Source organism: Scophthalmus maximus, chromosome 15 (assembly GCF_022379125.1).
Source record: "Scophthalmus maximus strain ysfricsl-2021 chromosome 15, ASM2237912v1, whole genome shotgun sequence".
NCBI lineage: Eukaryota > Metazoa > Chordata > Actinopteri > Pleuronectiformes > Scophthalmidae > Scophthalmus > Scophthalmus maximus.
Genome location: NC_061529.1, coordinates 19364258 through 19383678, shown reverse-complemented (window position 1 = coordinate 19383678; position 19421 = coordinate 19364258). Strand labels below are relative to the sequence as shown.

At 40.1% G+C, this 19421-nt stretch overlaps 1 long non-coding RNA gene across 1 annotated transcript; it reads left to right on the top strand.

Moving 5' to 3' along the window:
• The first annotated feature begins 9390 nt into the window (after positions 1-9390).
• LOC118286816 lies at positions 9391-18873 on the top strand. The gene is made up of 5 exons (XR_004785498.2): positions 9391-9920; positions 10034-10117; positions 11404-11618; positions 18581-18704; positions 18789-18873. It is a non-coding gene; the product is annotated as an uncharacterized LOC118286816 (long non-coding RNA).
• The last annotated feature ends 548 nt before the right edge of the window (positions 18874-19421 follow it).

Genomic DNA, 19421 nt, shown 5'->3' with positions numbered 1-19421 from the left:
GCCACACTCATTAGTGCCAAGGAGACCCTCTGTTGGATGGAGCTGAACACCAGCTCAAAGCACCCTCTCCCTCTTTCTTTCATTCATTCTCTGCTGCCCTGCTCGCTCACTCTCCCACTCTCATCAGTCTCCACACATTCTCCAACGTTGTCCTAACTCCACCCTCCTCAGCCAATTTGCCCCTCTATTGTTTTTCCTTGCCTCTCTCCATTTGTTTCGTGTTTGCTTCTCTACCTTCTCCTTTATTGTTTGTGCACTTGATTCTATACACAATTGGGCCGCATGCAAGAACCGGTTTTACGCACAAATTTGTTCTTAAACCGTGTGTACTAGCGATTTAGGAGAACTTCCAGCATTCACCTTTTTTTTTGTTAATTTACGATTTCTCTCAAATACGCACAGAATTGACAAGTGGTCGAGACCTGTCGTAAGAGTCACCTAAATTGCTCTGCTGAAAATCAAACCACGTTTTTCCACTTATGAGTCCTTTTTCTTCATCACTTCTAAGCAATTATGCATATTTAGATTAAACTAAATGTAAAAAATATATATATTTTATATATATATATATAAACATATATAATATTTTCTTTCACCTTGTTATGTTAACATTATTCTGTTTAATTCAGGAATTCGAGTTATAGTATAATTCTACATGTATAGAACGTGTTAACAGTGTTGCGCAATGGCCAGGGGAGCGCACATCTTTGGTAGTTGGCATGCAAGTTGCGCATGGGTGCACAAGTCGCTGGCTTGTCAGTTGTTTATTGTCAGTTGTTTATTGTCACCATGCAAACTATTTCATGTCAGTTGTTTATTGTCACCATGCAAACTATTTCATACCATCAACCTAAAATTCATTCAAATGAGCTTGTTACATATAGTCAACCTGCAGATGAGACCGCATTATAAGCGTCATATGCGCACTCTTGACGGTGCTGTGGTAAAGCGCACAGTTGGTGTTGTGAGGGCAGGTGATGAGCCTTATCACAGCTGTGAGCTGCTTTATGACTCAGTATTAACAGATCTGCTCTAGTCTGTCACTTAACTCCTGCTGATCCTGCAAAGATATAGACTCTGAAAACAGAACTTCAATTTCTGATTGTAAACGTGTTCTTTTTACTCTTTTAAGCTTTTTTCATGAATGAACTCTTCCTGACATGAGGCAGGAAGCGAAACCGTATATGGTATTTTTGGGGCGTTGATTATGCTAATTTGCAATCCGCAGGCACGCTCGCTCAAGTACGCACAGGTGACATTCATTCTATTTACGCACATAACTTGCACACTTTTCTGAATATAGTGTATAGATAGCAATTGATGAATCTGATGAAGCCTGTTCGTACGAACTCAAAGTACAAACAGATGTAGGAAATATTTCTTCCCACTCAGTCTCCCCTATCTGTCCATTTTCTTCTCCTTCCCAGTGTCCACCTTCCCATGTTTCCTATCTTCATCCTCCCCTCCAATCCTTGCCTGTCTCTACTCTCATGGTGGAGGGGTTATTTGGAGGATTAGACCAGTGGTAGGGCTGTTGCTATGTCAGTCTAACAGGAAAGGGTCTGGACCAGAGCTCAGACGAAATCCCTTCCTCCACGCCTGCCTGCCTGACCACTGAATTAGAAGCTACTTTTCAATCTTTCATCTCACTCATCCATTTCTCTTTCCTCATGTATGTTCTACATCAGTGTTTTTCAATGCCGCTTTTGTGAACCTTTTTCTCATGATCTAGGTAGGAAATAGTCCTATCCTCCATATTTGGTGTTTTACTTGATTTCTAGGTCCAGGTCTTTATTTACAGCTAGGTGAATTGTTAATCCCAAATGAGTCCACAGCACTACCTGCAATTATTAGAAAAGGTGTGTTATTGCATTCCTGTCCAGCTTTCAATCAAATGATGCTTCCAATTTGGCACATAGTCTCTGGTAATGGATAACGGAAATCTAAGTTACTTTTCTATCCTTTTAGTTTTAAAAAATCGTTTTGGAAATCATCCTTTTTGTATGTGAAACTCTATTGTGACTCTTGCAGGATAATTCTATAATTTCTGTCCATTAAGGAAAATGTGCATGTCAGATGGGTCAAGGCACACAAGAGGTCAGATGAGCACACTGGTTGTAAACAGCCTGAGAACCGAACCTAAAAGTGAACATCTGAAATGTTGGCAGTAATCCCATGTTGTACAAGGAAACATTCATTTTTTTTTCACAATTAAACCTATCAAGGAAATTACTTTAGAGATTATTATCATAAGCCATGTTTTGACCCAAAGTATCTGGAACTTTTAGTCCAAAGAATTGTTTTGCAAAGAACAAAAACCATTGTCTGTCTCCATTTCCACCGCGGTCAAAAGACCAGGGGAGATTATGCAAATTAGCCTGCTGACAAATTCCCAATTCCCAATACTACATCAACAGTAAATGTGGTGGAGATTCAGACCATGCTGCTGTTGATCAAAAAAGAAAGGAGCATTAGTAACAAAGACTATTCAGAACATCAGAAACGTTCTTGTCAGAAAGATCTACTGTGCAGACTGGCTGAAATAAAATACTGGAGTACTCAACCAATCAGACATGTTCAGCGCTGCAAGCTCCACCCCAAAGGTTCCTGTACTTTCATAAAGTACTGCCAGGGCCTTTTTTGGGGAGAAAGATTTCCCTGGAACTTTATTTAGATCCTGGTCCCTGCAGTGGAAACAAAGAGTTCCTGCAAAGGTTCCAAATTCCTGGGGAAGGTACCTACAGTGGAAACGCAGCTCTGAAGACGATAGACAAATTTGTGAAGTAGGTAGTGCCAACAGTAGCTGCAGTGTTTCCCCTACCATTGAATTGGGAGGGCGCCCGCCCCCCCTGAAATTTCTAATTGATTTTAATAAAAAATTCTACATAATATGTCAAGCAGAAGTAATTTCAGGTCACTTTCCTTATACTCCTTATTCGTCATTCCTGTATGAAAGATTGTGGATGAAACTTAACGTGATTTGCGAACCCTAACCCTAAAGGGCCCTAAGCCTAACCCTCCCACCACCCCAAACTAGTAAACCTAGGGGAAACACTAAACACTGTGTATCAAGAGTCTTGTCAGTAAATGTCCGTGATATGATTCAGTTGAAAGTCTGAATGTGGCCCTGCAGTAGCAGCAGCAGTTATTCAGTCATTTCATGGTGCCCTGTTACTGTCTCAGCCTCACTGGGCCGGACCCTGGGGAGGGGAGCAGGTTACACTGATGCTGTCTGAAGGACACTGTGACGCTGTGGAAAAGGGTGTGTGTCTGTCATAGCCAACTTTTGGGGACAAATTTCAGACTCTGATGTGGTTAATGGGGATGAATTGTCCAATTGGGAATTGGGGTAAGTCTCCAGGAAATTAACGCAAATCTGGCTGTTTTCAGACATGTAATTTATGAGTTTAGCCTTTTACATACATATAATGCATGCAGCATGGGATTGTCTGTGTCAGATGTGTTTGCACCATCAGGAAATTTCTGGAACATTCTGTGGCATCTGGGTGGAGCATGCAGGATGTAGGACATGCAGATAAATTCCCCCTCCAGAAAGCGATGTTTTGTTTACAGTCCTCAACATGCCCACTCGCTCGCTGTGGATTTTCCAGAAATTTTCCAGTTATATATGGGCTCACTCTGACATTTTCCTGAAATCTTACAAGGGTGCTGAAAGTGTGTGTGTGTGTTTGAGAGACAGAGTGAAAGAGAATGAATTGTAAAAGCTGCTTTCCTGCATGAATCCTTTCACATTCTTGTCAGAACCAAACAGAGACGACAATAGCTTTACATCGAGAGTGACAATGGGCCAGTGGAGAGTTCACAGTCCCTGGCACAGAATAGTAGAATAGAATTTAGTTTCAGTCACAATTAATATAATTAGTATTAATATGGTGGCGCACTGTGCTCAGACACATAACAATGTGCATGGGTTACATTATATACACGCAATTTTTTAGATGCCATACACGTGACAGACAGGAAAAAAAACATTTTGATGTTATGTGACAAACTGTGTGATTCTTTATACTAACATGTTTTTTTATTCATGGTGTAAGTGAAATTAGTTTAAACTTAATTCTTAAACTCTGAGACACAACTTTCACCAAATTGAATTTCATAAACTTACGGATATTTATCAATCCATTGAAGGACATAAAATACAACTGAATCACTGAGCTCTTTAAATCTGTTGTTTACTGCTTCAGGTGAGTTTACTTGTTCACGACAGAGAAATAGAGCCTTGTTACTGTAATAATATGAATTTACTATGTAAATACACATGCCAACAACAGGACGAAAAAGTTTCTACGCTGCTGTTTATAGATAAAATCGGTTGCAGTCATTATCACTAGGTATTGGAGGAGTGTTCTGTCAACTGATGTAAGCAATGTATTGTGGTGTGACATCACTGGCTTGGGTGAAGTTTCAACCAGCCAAGGTCAGTGTAGCAGCTGTCCCTTTGTTATATGTAATTTATTGTTGTCTTTCAACCCCTCTTCAGAAAGTATGATGAGGTACCGCAGACTTGTATATATATATATATATATATATATATATGGGAATGCTAAATCAAGCTTTACTAAGGCAAAAAGAAAATAAAAGTCCAGACAGAAGCAAGGGTTTGGTTTGTGGACTGGTCCTGCCTCTACTAACTTGGTTTCCTGTGGCTGTCCTCCATTGGGTTCCGTTCCTGTCCCTGTGTTGCTGGCTGGACATGACTTAAAGATTCTTACCCTTCCGCCAATTTATCCACATTGCTGAGCCTAATCTATCAACACCACTACCTCCTGCTGTAAATAAGGAGGGAGCTCATTCATCAACACCGATCGTCATTCTCCATCATTGTAGAAATGCTTGGCCAACTCCTTTGCCTATTTGAAATTGTTTTTGAAAGTTTAGCTGCAATCTTCACATGAATATTAGTCACTGTTTTTTACCCATATGATGTGGATCATCTACCTGACTTCTATTCCTGGCACGCTCAGCCAGCTCACATTACTAAGCTTCCATATTGGACTTCTGCCAGCCTTAGTCTCTGTCTAACCTTTGAACTCAATACCTGTATTCTGGAAAAATGCTCACTAGCCTGTTGGACTCTGTCACCACACTCAGTATTTGTTATTAGTTTTACATTAAACCTTTAAAAAGCATCCTCTGACTCCAATCTTTTGTTTTGCCTTGAGAGACCTTTTAGTTAAACCATAATAAAAGATTACCCAGGGGACATTCCAATATTCCTAATAGACACACGAACATTAATACATAATAGTCAACAATGAAGATTTTGGTTGACGCATGTTGCAGAATCACCCCCAAACAGTATGTCGCAGGTCTCTGCACCACAGCCCAAACAGGGGTTTCTTAAAGAGGCCTAGGGAAAGTGAGCCTGGCTTTTACTCTCACAGTCCGCAAATCAGAGGGAGAGAGAGCACGGAGCAGAGTGTTGACTTTTCTCACACCACACATGCCAGTACAGTAGAGGCACATACACACACTCACATACAGGCCTGCACACAGTCAAATCTATGGATACAGATACAGGCATAACATGTGTATTTAGTTTGGGGAGGTATGAAGATATACATGACAGGGAAGTGAGCATGTAAAAAGGGACAGGCCCAATCACACACTCAGCCCTTCCACCTGCCTACCAGCAGTTATTTGATCAGACCTATTTCAATGCTCGCCAGTGATGGAATTTGCTCTCTGCACACTTGTGCTCCAGCGGAAAGCCCAAAGACGAACTCGGGAGCGTGTCTCAAAGCCCACAGGGTGGAAGAGGGAGTGCTGATATTGACAGAAAAACACCCAGATGCTAGTCTCAGTCTACCATGGGATCACATACAGAATTAGATCTGGATTCTGCTGATAACAAGAAATGATGTCACCATTGCTGATACCCAGACATGCTTTAGTGTCCTTCCGTGATTTGCACCCAGTATGTGCACTTAAACTAAAGGATGTGTGGTCCTAAACCGCTACAGTATTAATCATAAAGTGGGGTCCCATCATCACTGAAGAGCTGAAAAGTAGGTTCAGCCCCTGGTTAAGGAAATATATTCCAGTACAAAGATAGTAAATTCTATTTATTCTAGTGATGTTGTATCCTGTCAGGCCAAGTCAGTTTATTTGTGAAGCACAATTAAAAACAACAAACGTTAACAAAAGTGTTGTACAGCTAAAACAGGGGATATGAAAAAAACTAAACAGCCAAGAAGAAAACAATAAATAGATAAATTAATAACAAAACATAGGGAGGGAAGCAAGTACAGGTGAAATGTGGTCTCACTTGCATGTGTCAGTTGAAAACATACATATTTATATACAAACATATATACATATACATACATATATATATATATACATATAAACATATACATATGTATATATATATGTGGGTGACAACAATCCATTTGTCCCTCTACTCAGTTCCCATATTGCACCCAATTTAACAATGCTTGATTGTTAATTATTTGTGTCACTATAATATCTCCTAAGTCATAGTTTGCAGGCACATTACAATTCACATATCATCTTCATTAAATAAAAACAGACAAGTATAGTTAAGTTTAGTTGGTGTTTATTTGTTCAGTTTGCATAAATTAATCTGTTATTTTGTTTGATAGTCCTAGTATCAAAGTCTAGTATCAATAAGTCAATAAGTCCTAGTATCCTAGGTGTTTCAGGGACAAAAAAGAGGAAGGGATGGAACAGTTCCTGTATTTATACCCTTGGTGACATCAGCAGTGATATCACTGGGAGAAACCATTTGTGAGGGGAGGTGTAATGGGTTTGAAATATATTATTCACTTCATTATCGATACATTGCAGAAATCAAATAGTTCATTTTATGTTTTGTAAGGAGAACTGCAAGACACCTTTACAACTTCAGGTGAAGTTGTGACCTCCATGTCTCTGTTTCCAGAAGATGCATGGTTAACAGGATGGAACATGCTGGATTGGCACCTGTTAATGGAAGAGGCTACTTAAGCAGTGGCCTCACTCTCTTTGTGAGAGTGGACATCAGTGTGTAGCCATGTACACGTTAAGTTCATTTAAGTTGTTTATCGTGAGTTAAGTTTTGTTCAGCTAAGCTGACTTAACTGTCATTATGTTTCTTTTGTTTGCACATAGTTTTACCCAATTTACCATTTTGTAAATAAACACTCTTGTGATACCTTGACACAGCTTCTGAGTCTGCCTCCTACAAATGTAAAGACCGCTCTGGTCAGGCTTCCCACTGTATATATATATATATATATATATATATATATATATATATATATAGGGCCAACATTGGATCCCTGGGACCTTTGGACTGTGACTCAAAGTAGTCAAAATCAGCTGAGGATGTAGGGATGTTGGATGGGTCATGGGCAGGTGGTGATGCATGATCTGATATCAGCAATCTAAACAGTGTATGATTTCTCTGAAAGTTGTTGTTTTCCAGCCTGAGCCTGTCCTGCCACAGGGAGAAGAGGCCAGCTAATTGTTTGAATGAGAGCTGCAGAAAATTAAAAATGCTGGAATTGGAAAATAACACTGAACCTGATTCAAACAAACACTGGAGCAGGATTGGAAAGTGTTCTGATTTAAACAGCTGTTTCTTTTCTTTTCCTTTTAAATCAAATGTTTATCAGAGCATTAATGTTTACTTTCTGCAATGTGGTTACAGATGTACACAGCAGAATTTTAAACTTGGTGATCAGATGTTGCAAAAATACTTTCTTGCATGTTCACTAGCCAGACTGACTTAATCTGATTGATATTTTGTTTGAATCTTCTTACTTTTTCAGCTGCCTGCTGCAGTTTGAAACGTGGGATCAAGAACAGCGAGACCAGTGTAATTCTCTGTGGATTTGGGGCTACAAGTGACTTCTTATACATTGCATACAGTCATTTGATCCACTGGTAGTTTCAAACCATTGATTATTGCAGCTTAACAGGAACAGTCTTGGAGTCGCTCCAGCTGCCACACAGTCACCTCACACTCCTCACACTCACCTCCAATCAACTGAAGCTGGTGCAAACCCTCTCAGATCTTTTGCCATGGTTTGTGTCATCCCAGAGTAAGTCGTAGCTGTTTTATGATGCTACACTAAACATATAGATTTGTTTTTATTTTTTTATTTTACATTTATTTTTTTCCAGGAATTTTCCCATTGAGATTCAAAATCTCTTTTGGCAATGGAGTCCTGGCCATATCCTGGTTCACAATTCCATGACACAATGCATAATTAATATTAATATTTTATCATTATAAAATCACATGTTCAAAGAGGTGGAATGACTTCATTTTATTAATTACAGTTAGATTGATTTATTTTTATGAATTGACGCATTTTATCAGCAGTCCCAAAGGGAACAATAAATTTGAGACTTTGTACACAAGATGAATTGATGCTGCAATTTTGACAATGTGTAGTTCCCCAACCCAGGCCCTCTTGATCTATGAGCTAATGCTATCACTTAACTCTCCCCTAAAATCACAGACATGAAGGGAAATAATCCCCGGTGGAGGTGGTGGTGTTCAGACTCTGACAAGCACACTCTCCTTGCAAATGCACACACACCTGCAGCCGCAGACAGACACCAGACAGCCAGACAGTTAAACGCATACTGTACACACACTGATAGAATAGATACACACATAAAAAGGGATAACTTTTTAAAGTCTGTACTGGTCACTGAAATGTAAAATTAGCTGTAGTTTAGTTGAATGATTAGTTAATTTGAACTCTTGCTGGTCAAATTACCTACCTAGCCAGTTGGCCTACCTACATGGCAAAATTGCTAGCCAATTATAGATCAGTCTGTTAACATTGTCATCATGGTACCTAGTTGCTAAGCAGGTTTATCTTACAAACCAACCACATATTGGAGCTAATTTCCAACATATTTATGGCCATTTATTTATTTCCAGTAATGTATATACCAACCTGAAGTAACAAGTACAACGGGCTTTACACCACAGACTGATATAATGGACAATGACACTCCACTCACAAAGCAGTGCCCGATAGATTTCAAAGATGGACGGCAGAGCAAGCTCCTCCTTGACCCAGGTGGGTATGCATACAAATACACCAGATTACTGTAAATGTTAACTATTATTTCATAAACCCACCTGGGGTTATTGGGACCCAAGATCGTCCATCTTGAAAATCAACAGCGCCTTTCAGGAACTGCCGCAGACGAGCAGATGAGGGAACCACCTGCCAGCAAACTCGCATTCTCTTAACAGATGTATTGTCTAAGATGAGGCTGCTACCTTCAAGGTAGTTATATCCCTACACTTCAGCGATCATGACAACTTCCACAGGCATCAGGCAGAGTCCCGACATCTAGTTGCTTTTTTTAGGAGGAACTTGCTTGCTTGTAGTGTAGGTACTGTAGGGTCAACATAAAAAAATGACAAAAGAAATGCAGTTACTGTTGTTGATTTTGTATATTCAATTTATTCAATTCATGAGAGCACCACAAATGAAACAGAAGTTTCTGTATTCTTGATCTAAAATTATTATTTCAAAATCATGCCATAAACTGTCAAGAATAAGTTCTACTTTGGTGACTTTTTCTTGCAGGCAGTTGCAATTGGCTAGTTTGTGTTCTTGATGGCAAAACAGAAAGCCTGTAGCCAAAGTGGTTTCAATTTTGTATCACACAACTCAAGCAGCAGCATGTCTGTTCTAAATGGCACGTTTGATTCTTGAGGAAGATCCTTGACCATCTGAAGCTTTCCGTTTGATGCTCTGCACTTCAAGTCCTGCAGCCTGCATGGAAGATCAAAACCATGGGCCGCACAAGACATACTCTCAACTTGCTCTATGTCTGTTTGTCTCTTTTACGTTGCTGTGGAGAACAGTACCGTGCTGACAATACGCATCAATCCAACAGCGCAAAACAAGAATAAATAGGTAATGTACAAACTTTGATTGAAAGATGAAGTAAGAACTACAAGAACCATAGCTTTTGCCCATATTCATTTCTCTTTTTTTTACCCTCACACTTTCTGCATTTTTCCTTGCAGTTGCTCCATTGTCACACAAAGTAAACTGAAAGAAAACTTCAAAGGCAACAACCACTCCTGTGATCAACAATCGCTATTATATAAGTAAGTTTTATATATCGGCCAAAACAAATGTTTTCTGTTCTGTTTACAGCTGACAAGATGAATTCCCCCCCCCCCCCCACACACACACACACACACACACATACACACACACACATACAAAGCAGAGCAGACTGCAGAGTCCAGCCAAATGATGGGGTCCTAAGAGGCAGTGGCAGTGACCTTGGCTGCACTTGTGTGTGTGCCTGACTCCAGCTGGGCGGCCATTAGAGGGCTCCACAACAGACGCTGGCCACTGCTGAGAGCCAAGGGTCGGATGCTGTAGACACACAAACACACACATCTACCCTCCCTTGCACATGTGCCACATGGACACAAACCAATGCACACGTATACCCACACACAGTAAGGTATAGACAGCATGCGTGTATGTAAGCATCTGTACATGAGGGTATTTCATAAACAAGCTCCAATGTAACACGCTGTGGACAAACACATATTCTGTGTGTGCATGTGTATTTGTGTGTGTATTTACTGGCGGGTGTATGATGGAAAATGCCAGGGAGCGGGGAGCGGGGAATGAGGGACGGCATGTGTAAATAGTGGTGGATGTGATGCTCTGATGTGTAATTTACTTTACATTGCTCTCTTCCACTAAAGGAAGGTTCACACATTTTCACGGTTGTCTTAAAACAAACGTCAGGTGTCTGCATGTACATGTTAACAGCTTTTGTTTGCTCTAAACCTGTTCATGTTGGCCATTAAGTGAATTCCATACATCATTTGCTTCTGTTGTTGAATAATATGTTATATTTTGTGTATTCTAATCAATTTTGCTTTATAACCTATATTTTAAGTAGCATTTAAAGGCTTTAAAAGGTTAAAATCAAACAAAATACATGAGATGTTAGGTTGTTGCCCCAATCTTGGGAATTCCAGGAGACTTGACAATACGCATGCACTAGCAGAGAACCAATGAACAAGCTCATTTTTGTCGTGTTCTCTGTACGGCATTTTTGGCCTCAGAAATACCTCCATATAGATAAATAGGACTTTTGTTGTCTTAATTAGTTTTGTGCAATGGCTGCTCAAGAAGTAACAACAATACAAGGAACTCAGCCTTGGCAATGGCTTTGGACGGTGGGGCTGACTCAGACAGCTCCCACAGCTGGCTGACCATTCCCTTCCTCCAGCCAAAAAGAAAGGAAGGCTAATTTTACCTTGTCTGCTGTCTGCAACAGAGCCACTGAGCCACAACACTGGTATGTTGCACTCACCACCTCACAGTATGCCATCTCTCTCTCTCTCTCTCTCTCTCCATATCTCAGTGTAAGCCAGTCAAATGCAGCACCACAACCATCATTAAAGCGTTCTGGCTGATCACACGCTTTAATTGGACCGTGCGAGGGGCCTGGGCAAAATGGCGGCTTGTTAGCTCAGCTGCAGAGCAGAGTGAATGTACAGACAAGCAAGCAAACAAATGAGGATATAAACAAACCCCATGGAAGCTCACTTGGAACCTTGGGTCTGCTAAGAAGCAAAGGTAAGGCTGACCTGCAGGAACTGATAAGAAGACATGGAGCAATATATAGTGTCGAAGGATCAGAGGCTTTCGTATCTGCCAATTTCATTGTGGCTGATTCCTGATGACTGTTTGGAGAAATGCTAGTTTTCTGAAGCAGTTCATGTCTCAACTGCACAAACTATAAAACATTTAATGTATATAACACAGTGTATTTTTAGATGCAAATTAGAGTCAAATAAGTAGCAAGGATTTGCCCCCAAGGGGCCCAATACCCACTGAAAGTTGCATGTAGGGTATTTTCTTTGGCAGAACTTTAAAGCTTTAACATCAATATGGTAGGTAACATTTTTATATGAATTTTTTCTACATATGTAGTGCACACAAAATATTGAACAAGAATTTGCTTTCCTCTGCTCCTCAGTGGTGTTTAATTTGGAGGCCACAGTGTGTGCATTGTGAAATTTTCCATTTAGCGCTGAGGGACTTGGAGAATTCACCGGGTCGTTTCACTTTTACGCTTTGCTGAAGAAAAAATGCAGACCATCTGACAATAGTTGCTCCAAGTCACATTGGTGCTCCTTTTATCCTGACAGATAATTCAAGGTTGTTGATGCCGCAACAGCAGTCAACACTAAATTTAAGAGCTTGGGGTACAATGCAATTCCTTAAATCCACTGACATCTGTATGCTGAAGTTCCTTCAATGATTGTAAAGACCACTGTCATGATAGACACACATTATCCATCCTAGCTGGGCAATTCTTTTTTGTTGTTGTTGTCTTCCCTCTTTCAGGTACTGTGCTGAAGGACGCTTCAGCATGGGAATGATTGCTGTCACAAATACTTGAGCATTAGTCATGATGCTGATGTGTGATCTCACTTTCCAAAATCTCTCTCTGAAAACCTAAATTTAAGAAAACTGCTGTAGCATGTTTATCAGTTTCAGTTGCAATATTTAAAGGGCTCCACTAAAACTATTTATGTTGGAATGTTTCAACTTCAAGACATAAAAGTAATACAGACTAAAATGAAACCACGAATGCATGTTTGGTCAATTTTTAATTAGTAGAAACAGAAACTGTGATATGATGAAAAGGGCCACACCATGAAAATCTTTGGAGGCAAATAACAAAATCCTGAGTCCCTCTCCCATTGTGTAAAACAGCAAAAAGTGTGAGAAACAACTTAATAAGGAGGGGTTCCCTAAAAGTGAATACAGGGGTACATAGAACTCACAAAAAAATCTAAAAAGTTCCACTCATTGACAAGCCATGTCAGGTAATTACTATTTATGCAGATTTTGTGTGATTATAACACACACAAAAATACATTTCCAAATGCCCGGGTGCCATTGTGATGAGGTGAACCAAAAGTTCATGGATCAGCTTGTGATGCATTGGCAGCCACTGACCAGTGAATAACTAGCATGTAAAGAACAGATTGAATAAGACACCCCGTTAAGTAAATGTGTGTAAGGTAATTACAATTGGCAGTGTGTTTAAATGCTTCACAATATATCATTTTATGCACATGTTTTCCTGATGAGCAGTCACTGACATTTTGCAGCTTGTCTCTTACACCCAACCAGACATGAACATTGAAATTGGACAAATCTGTAAAGCTTGGATTATGCTCAATAACAATTTTTCCATAAAAAAGTTTTTCTTTCTAAAGAAAATATCTGCATGCCAATGTGAGCTATCATGGTCATACATGGATAATCAAACCAGCCAACTGGGTTTCAACATGTTTCAATTAGTGAAACATACATACAAAAGTCTGACCTGATCATTGCAATGTACTGGCAGCTAAAACTTAATCAGGAAAATGTGTGAGAGCAGGTTTTGAGTGATCAAATACTTTCAAAACTGAAATGTCTGACATGTTTACAGCTACTGTGGTGTTGAGAGGACATGCTCATTCATTTCTTAGAATCAGCTGCTGCAGACTGCATTGTCCCTCTGGGTGTGCATTCAGGAACAACCTGGTGTGCTGAAGTTATGAAAAGTGAAGTAGGTGATGACATTTTGAACGTCATCAATTGTCAATGTTGCAACCCAAGCAAAAAAAAAAGCCTGTCTTGAGATTTACTGTAATCATCCTATAAGCACACTCAGTAGTTGAGTGGTGAGCAGTGTGGTTGAGAAAGGTTGCGTTCAAGGCTCTGCTGTTTGTGCAGTAAACAGGACACCTATTCAGGACAAAATGAGAGAGGAGGAGAGCTCCCGCCCTCCCATCGACTGACACTCTGACCTTCTCAAAATGGGTAGAGCAAGAGAGACCAAAGGAAGGGGTCATTTATCTAGCTACAACCCCCCCCCCCCCCCCCCAGCACCACCACAACCTCACCACTTAAGCTGAGGGTGAGAGTGGTTCAACTCTGCTGCCTGTAGACATCAGAGACAGAATCAAACCTATATCACCTCTTAGCACCGTTGTTCACATCCCACGTACACCTGGACTTATACTCAGCAAGCAACAATAACATCCTCACAACAGCAGATTCAGTTTTAAGGAAATTCACAGCCACCTTGGGCTTCGCTGATCCTACGACAACCAAATGTGTGTGTGTGTGTGTGTGTGTGTGTGTGTGTTGTTTTTCAGCTGCTCACTTTGTGTTAATTCATACATTATACACCATATCCCGCAGTGTCAATTCTGTCAGCTGTCTTGGCTCTCCATCTTTTCACCCTCAGCCAATCTAGCTGCAGCAAACTTCCTGTCAGCCAGTCATCGTGGTACTGTCGTATAATTAGATTTTCCTTAATCCGCCGTCACTTCTGTGCTGCTGATTTGGCCCAACTTCTCCCCACCACCTGACAGTGGCATACAGCTCCCAGTCCTGCTCCGTTAGCTCTTCAGGCGCTTCTGCTCCAGGTCAAATCAATTGAGCCCAGTAAATATGCTTTGTGCATTTTTGGTTTTTAATTTGCTAGGGCACCATCGCTGCATCATTGGCTTTGCATCACCCAAGAGGACTGTGATTGATTGAAAGAAATACAAACAAGCCAAATGTTTTTCCCCCCTATAGTAGAATGATAATGGGTGCAGCCAGACGAGCGCTGACACAGTGTAGACGGGTACGAATGTACATTGTATGACAGTGACTTCCAGGGAGTGAATGGGGTAGGGGCCGGCTCATAATAAGATACAGTAATTTGTCCCCATTAATGTTATAGTGTTCACTGATACGCTATGATCTATAATTATAGGCACTGTAACAGCAACCTGCCAGTCTGGCCGCTCTAGACGTATTTCAGACTTCACTTCCAAGAGTCTTTTCCTCTTCATTCAATGTCCAGCTGCCCATTTTCTCCTGTATTATAATCTATCAGTGGCTTGACTAAGAAATACAGCACATTGGGTATATGTTGACATCTACAGTATCGTGACAGTGATTTATTTGTTAAAACATCTTCCATGAGCTGATGTTAAAGAAAAAGGAGGACATATTTCAAAAATCACCATTGGTAATTTCTGTTACATTAATACTCACATGAAGTCTCCTTGCCATGAAACATTTTGCATATCATCAGTCATTCTTTGTGTTGACTGACACTAGATTTCATTTGTGGAGCATCCAGTTAATTCACTCATTGTGTTTCCTGTTTTATTTTGTAGAGTAAAGTAACACTGTGGGTGCAGACAAATTGTCCTTCCTATCTACTATTCCTTTATTACTATTCCTTGACCTCATTGAAAATTCCATGAGGTCAAGGAAAGGTGTAAAGGAGGACTCATAGGACTTTGGAAAAGCCGTCGTTCGTGCGTGTCACGTTAAATATCCCTGCCGCAATTTATTGTTATGTAGGTATTTTTTGATATTCAATCTCACTCAGTGCTAATTGACACATTAAATGCTGGGACAAATACATTGTTTCCTGTGGCTGCTTCACAATAAAAGCCCCTCCCATGTTTCTCTAGTTGAATGCTTCTTAATGTGAAGCAGCAACATTGGCATATTCTGTCTGCATCAGCTGTAATAGACCTGTTGTAAGGAGAGCAAACAATAAACTGCTTGATATTAATACGTATAATTGCCCTGGGTTACACACTGGTTTGTCTCTTGCTTAGGCTGGACATCTGAATCCAGCTCAATGTGGCTAAAAAGCAGGTCTCTGCTGAAATGTAAAATGTAAATGCTATTGCAGATGAATTGCTGCAATACTGTGGTGTACTATTAAGAGCCACACAGCACTGAGAGGACATCTTTTCTGCCAAAACACTGAGCAACAGGTACTGAGGCTTTGAAAAATGAACAGAAACAGTTGCTTTAATCTACATGTTCAAACATTCAAAGCAGAGCTGCAGTGAGCAAGTAAGGTTTTTATTAATTTCAACCATAAATTAATTTGCCTATTTGTGAAGGTCCAAAAACCTGCAGGTACACTGGTTCTCATCCAATGACATCTGGGGTTTGCCCCAACCCCCTGCAACCCTCCAAGATAAATTGATCATTATGTCAGAAATTAGCCTGCATTTTTTACGTAGCAATACTGAGGTTTCCATAAAAACAACTATTAACCTCTTAATATATATTTAATATGACATTTTTGGATTGGATGACCATAAAGTTGGGGGATTTGACCCGCAGTATAAGTTTTACCAGTAAGAAATTCTAAACATCCCATAATGCTGCTAATCTATCATCTTTTGTCATACTGTATGCATCCCCGCATGATCAATGCTGTTGAGTAGATTGACATTGTATGTCAAATTGGTGACGTGCCCCTTTTAAGAGGATCAGTTAAAAGTTTTGTTTTGACTAAATTTCCATTATGAAATGTAATGATATAAAATGGGAAACTCGAATAATGTTTCTACCGTAAACCAATAATATTATGCATGCAGTGAGCTCCAGATCGTTGTCTCTGTGGGAACGGTGGGAACAGTGAACTGCTCCCCCACAGGTCAGGTGGCTCTTTGCATTTCTTTTGACTTGAATGAATTATTTATTTTCCAGTTTAGCAGTCTAAACAGAAAAATGTACTTAACAAAGAGCGTAAAATAGCAGGAAATGTGATATTTTCTGGTGGAGGACTGTTGGACCTCCCCATAAACATAAATGGCCCACCCACACAGACCATGACTCACTATTCCACCCATGATACACCGTCAGCAACGCTCACTGCAATGGATTGTGGAGGTGTATTTTCTTGATTGACAGCGAGTGTAAGTTTATTCTTCAATCATATGTAAGAGAAATAGGTTTTGTCAGTGAGGAATGCCATGCACACACGTGTGCACATGCGCTCGCACACACACACACACACACTCACACACACTTGGCAACAGCCGTGGTCAGGTCATTGGCAGGGGTGCCAGACGGCTGCAGGGACAGACAAGTCAGTCACACACGCATGCACATAGACAAATGCATACACACACAAACACACACACACTTGGCACTTCCTCTGCACTGAGGTCAGGATGAGCTCAAGGGGAGTGTGTGTGCGCGACCCAATCTTGTAATTACTCTTTATACAGCTAAACTGCAACAGCAAATGAGTTTTATTAAACACTATGTTTTCAATTTAAGTAACAAGGATATTAAAAGTGTTTTGTCACAAATACACTGATACTGAACATATTGGTAAAATGTTCACAGGAAACTTTTCCTCCAGAAGATCTGATCTTGCAGTACAATATCCACTTAAAGTGACCACAGCCTATTACTGTAAACTGTTTTATGTTTACGTTCTGGCACTGACAGCAGCACTTGGTTGAGGTTAAGGAAAAATCATGGTCTGGTTTACTACAGGAAATGTCCACAGGGCTATTTGTCACATTGGGTTTATTTACATTTACCCAAAACCACCCTGTCTAGTATAGTTAAGTCTAAGTAGAATAATAAATAAAAACAAATGCAGCCAGCCGAGAAGCTTGTATTTTATATATACAAGAGCAGCAGAATTATAGTAAATTCATCTTTTATCTGATATTTTACATTAGGTAAAAAAATATATTTTAGTTTAGGTACTATCCATTTAAATCAATGAAGTATATTTTTTTATAATAGCATAGTTAGGTCTAAGTGTCACAAGTTTGAAGGAGCAGGACCCAAATGAAGGTAAGAAGGAAAAAATTAGTATTTAATAACTAAGGTAACAAAAATCAGACTTAATTAAACAAAATCCAAATCTCCAAACCTCAAATCCAAAACTCCAAAATGAAAAACAACGGCATAATACAATTACTGATATTCAGTTATGGTTTTTGGTTTTTGGTGTGCCATTCCGAGATTTTCAGTCACCCCAGCTGGCCACCACTGTGAAAAATTTCTGGGGGTGCCACTGGTTCAGACTACATGATTTTAAGCATGATTTTCCGCTCGCTGACAAATTCTGCGGCTCGCTTTGTGTGAAATACCAACGACGAGTTCAAAGTGAATCGCAGAGGCCTCACCGGCATCTGCCTGATATCTTACAGGCTGGAACTGTAGCACAGGAACACAGCAACCTTTTTCACCCATATTATGTGCCTTTGCCTTTTCCATGTTTCTGACAAATCACCGCGCAGGCTTATTGCAGAGCTTGCTTCGGTCCTATTGTGCATTTTCACCGCAATAGATAATGAGTGTAAACTCGAGCTGGCTTTAAAGCTGCTGTCGGTTTGATTTGCTGAAACTGTAGCTATATCCTGGTACTGATATCTGAGACAGATCATTTGTGACAGAATCTATGTCATTAAGCTCCCCCTACTGCCTTTAATGCCATTTGCAAGAATACAACGCGCTCAAACAAAAATCTCTAATCACAGTCAGGGGGCGTCTCTCTGCTCCATCACCAAACGTAGCATCCCGTGCTTTGCTAAATGCTAAGTATGTGTCGATATTCCCAGCTGTGGCTACAGTCACGTTCACGTAGGCCTACTTAATTTGCGAAAGCACTCATCACTTACGTATTTATTTATCACTGTAAAGCAGAATGTCAAATTATTCATTCTTATGTGTTTAATCTCCTGTGTCTGTCAATAATGCAGCAGTGTTTCAAGACGAGGTGAAGGTCCCATATTTTCCTGAAGCAAGACTCCACTTTGGTCATGTGGGAAAATAAAATGCATGTCGCCCCTGCGTTGAAACCAAGCAGTCAAAGGCGAACAGCACGTAATTACACATTATGTTTGACACTGCTAATAATGACTACGTATTATGTACTCAAATTACAACTGGTGTTGCTTTTCTCCTAAGATGCTGACTTTGTTGGCGGAACAGCTGCGGAAGGAATATTCAACACACCTTCTGTATTTTATTCATGTTCAAAATAAAGCTTGACAATATTACATCATTGTCTACTTTTAAACATTTTTTATGCTTTGCTTTGAGATATTTCATAGGTAGTACTGAGCCAGTGAATCTGATTACCCCAAATTAATATATTTGTAATGCCTTGAATTGATTCAAAAAGTATATAGATAAAAAATTGAAGTAATCTTTACATTGTTGTATATTTATGTAATGAGAAACCAATCATTTTCAAAAATACACTTAATTGCAAGGCAAATGCTGAGGTTGCATAAATATTAAAATATAACTTTGAAATAAATAAATGAAATGAAAAAGAAGATGTAAATAGCACACTATTTACATCTAGCAAGGGCAACTGAAACTACGTGAAACCAGTGCAAGCAACAGGTACCAACTGGCTCATCACATGAAGATCTGCTATCTCTTCGGCTCCCGGGTCCTCGGGTGTCGGGCCAACACGCCGACCTCTGCCCCGTCTCCCACGGCCGCTGCCCGGTACCTCGTAGGCGACTCCCTCTTCTCCTCGCTTGTCTACTCGTCGAAGCAGCCGTGTTTACATCCTCATCAGAGTCCAGT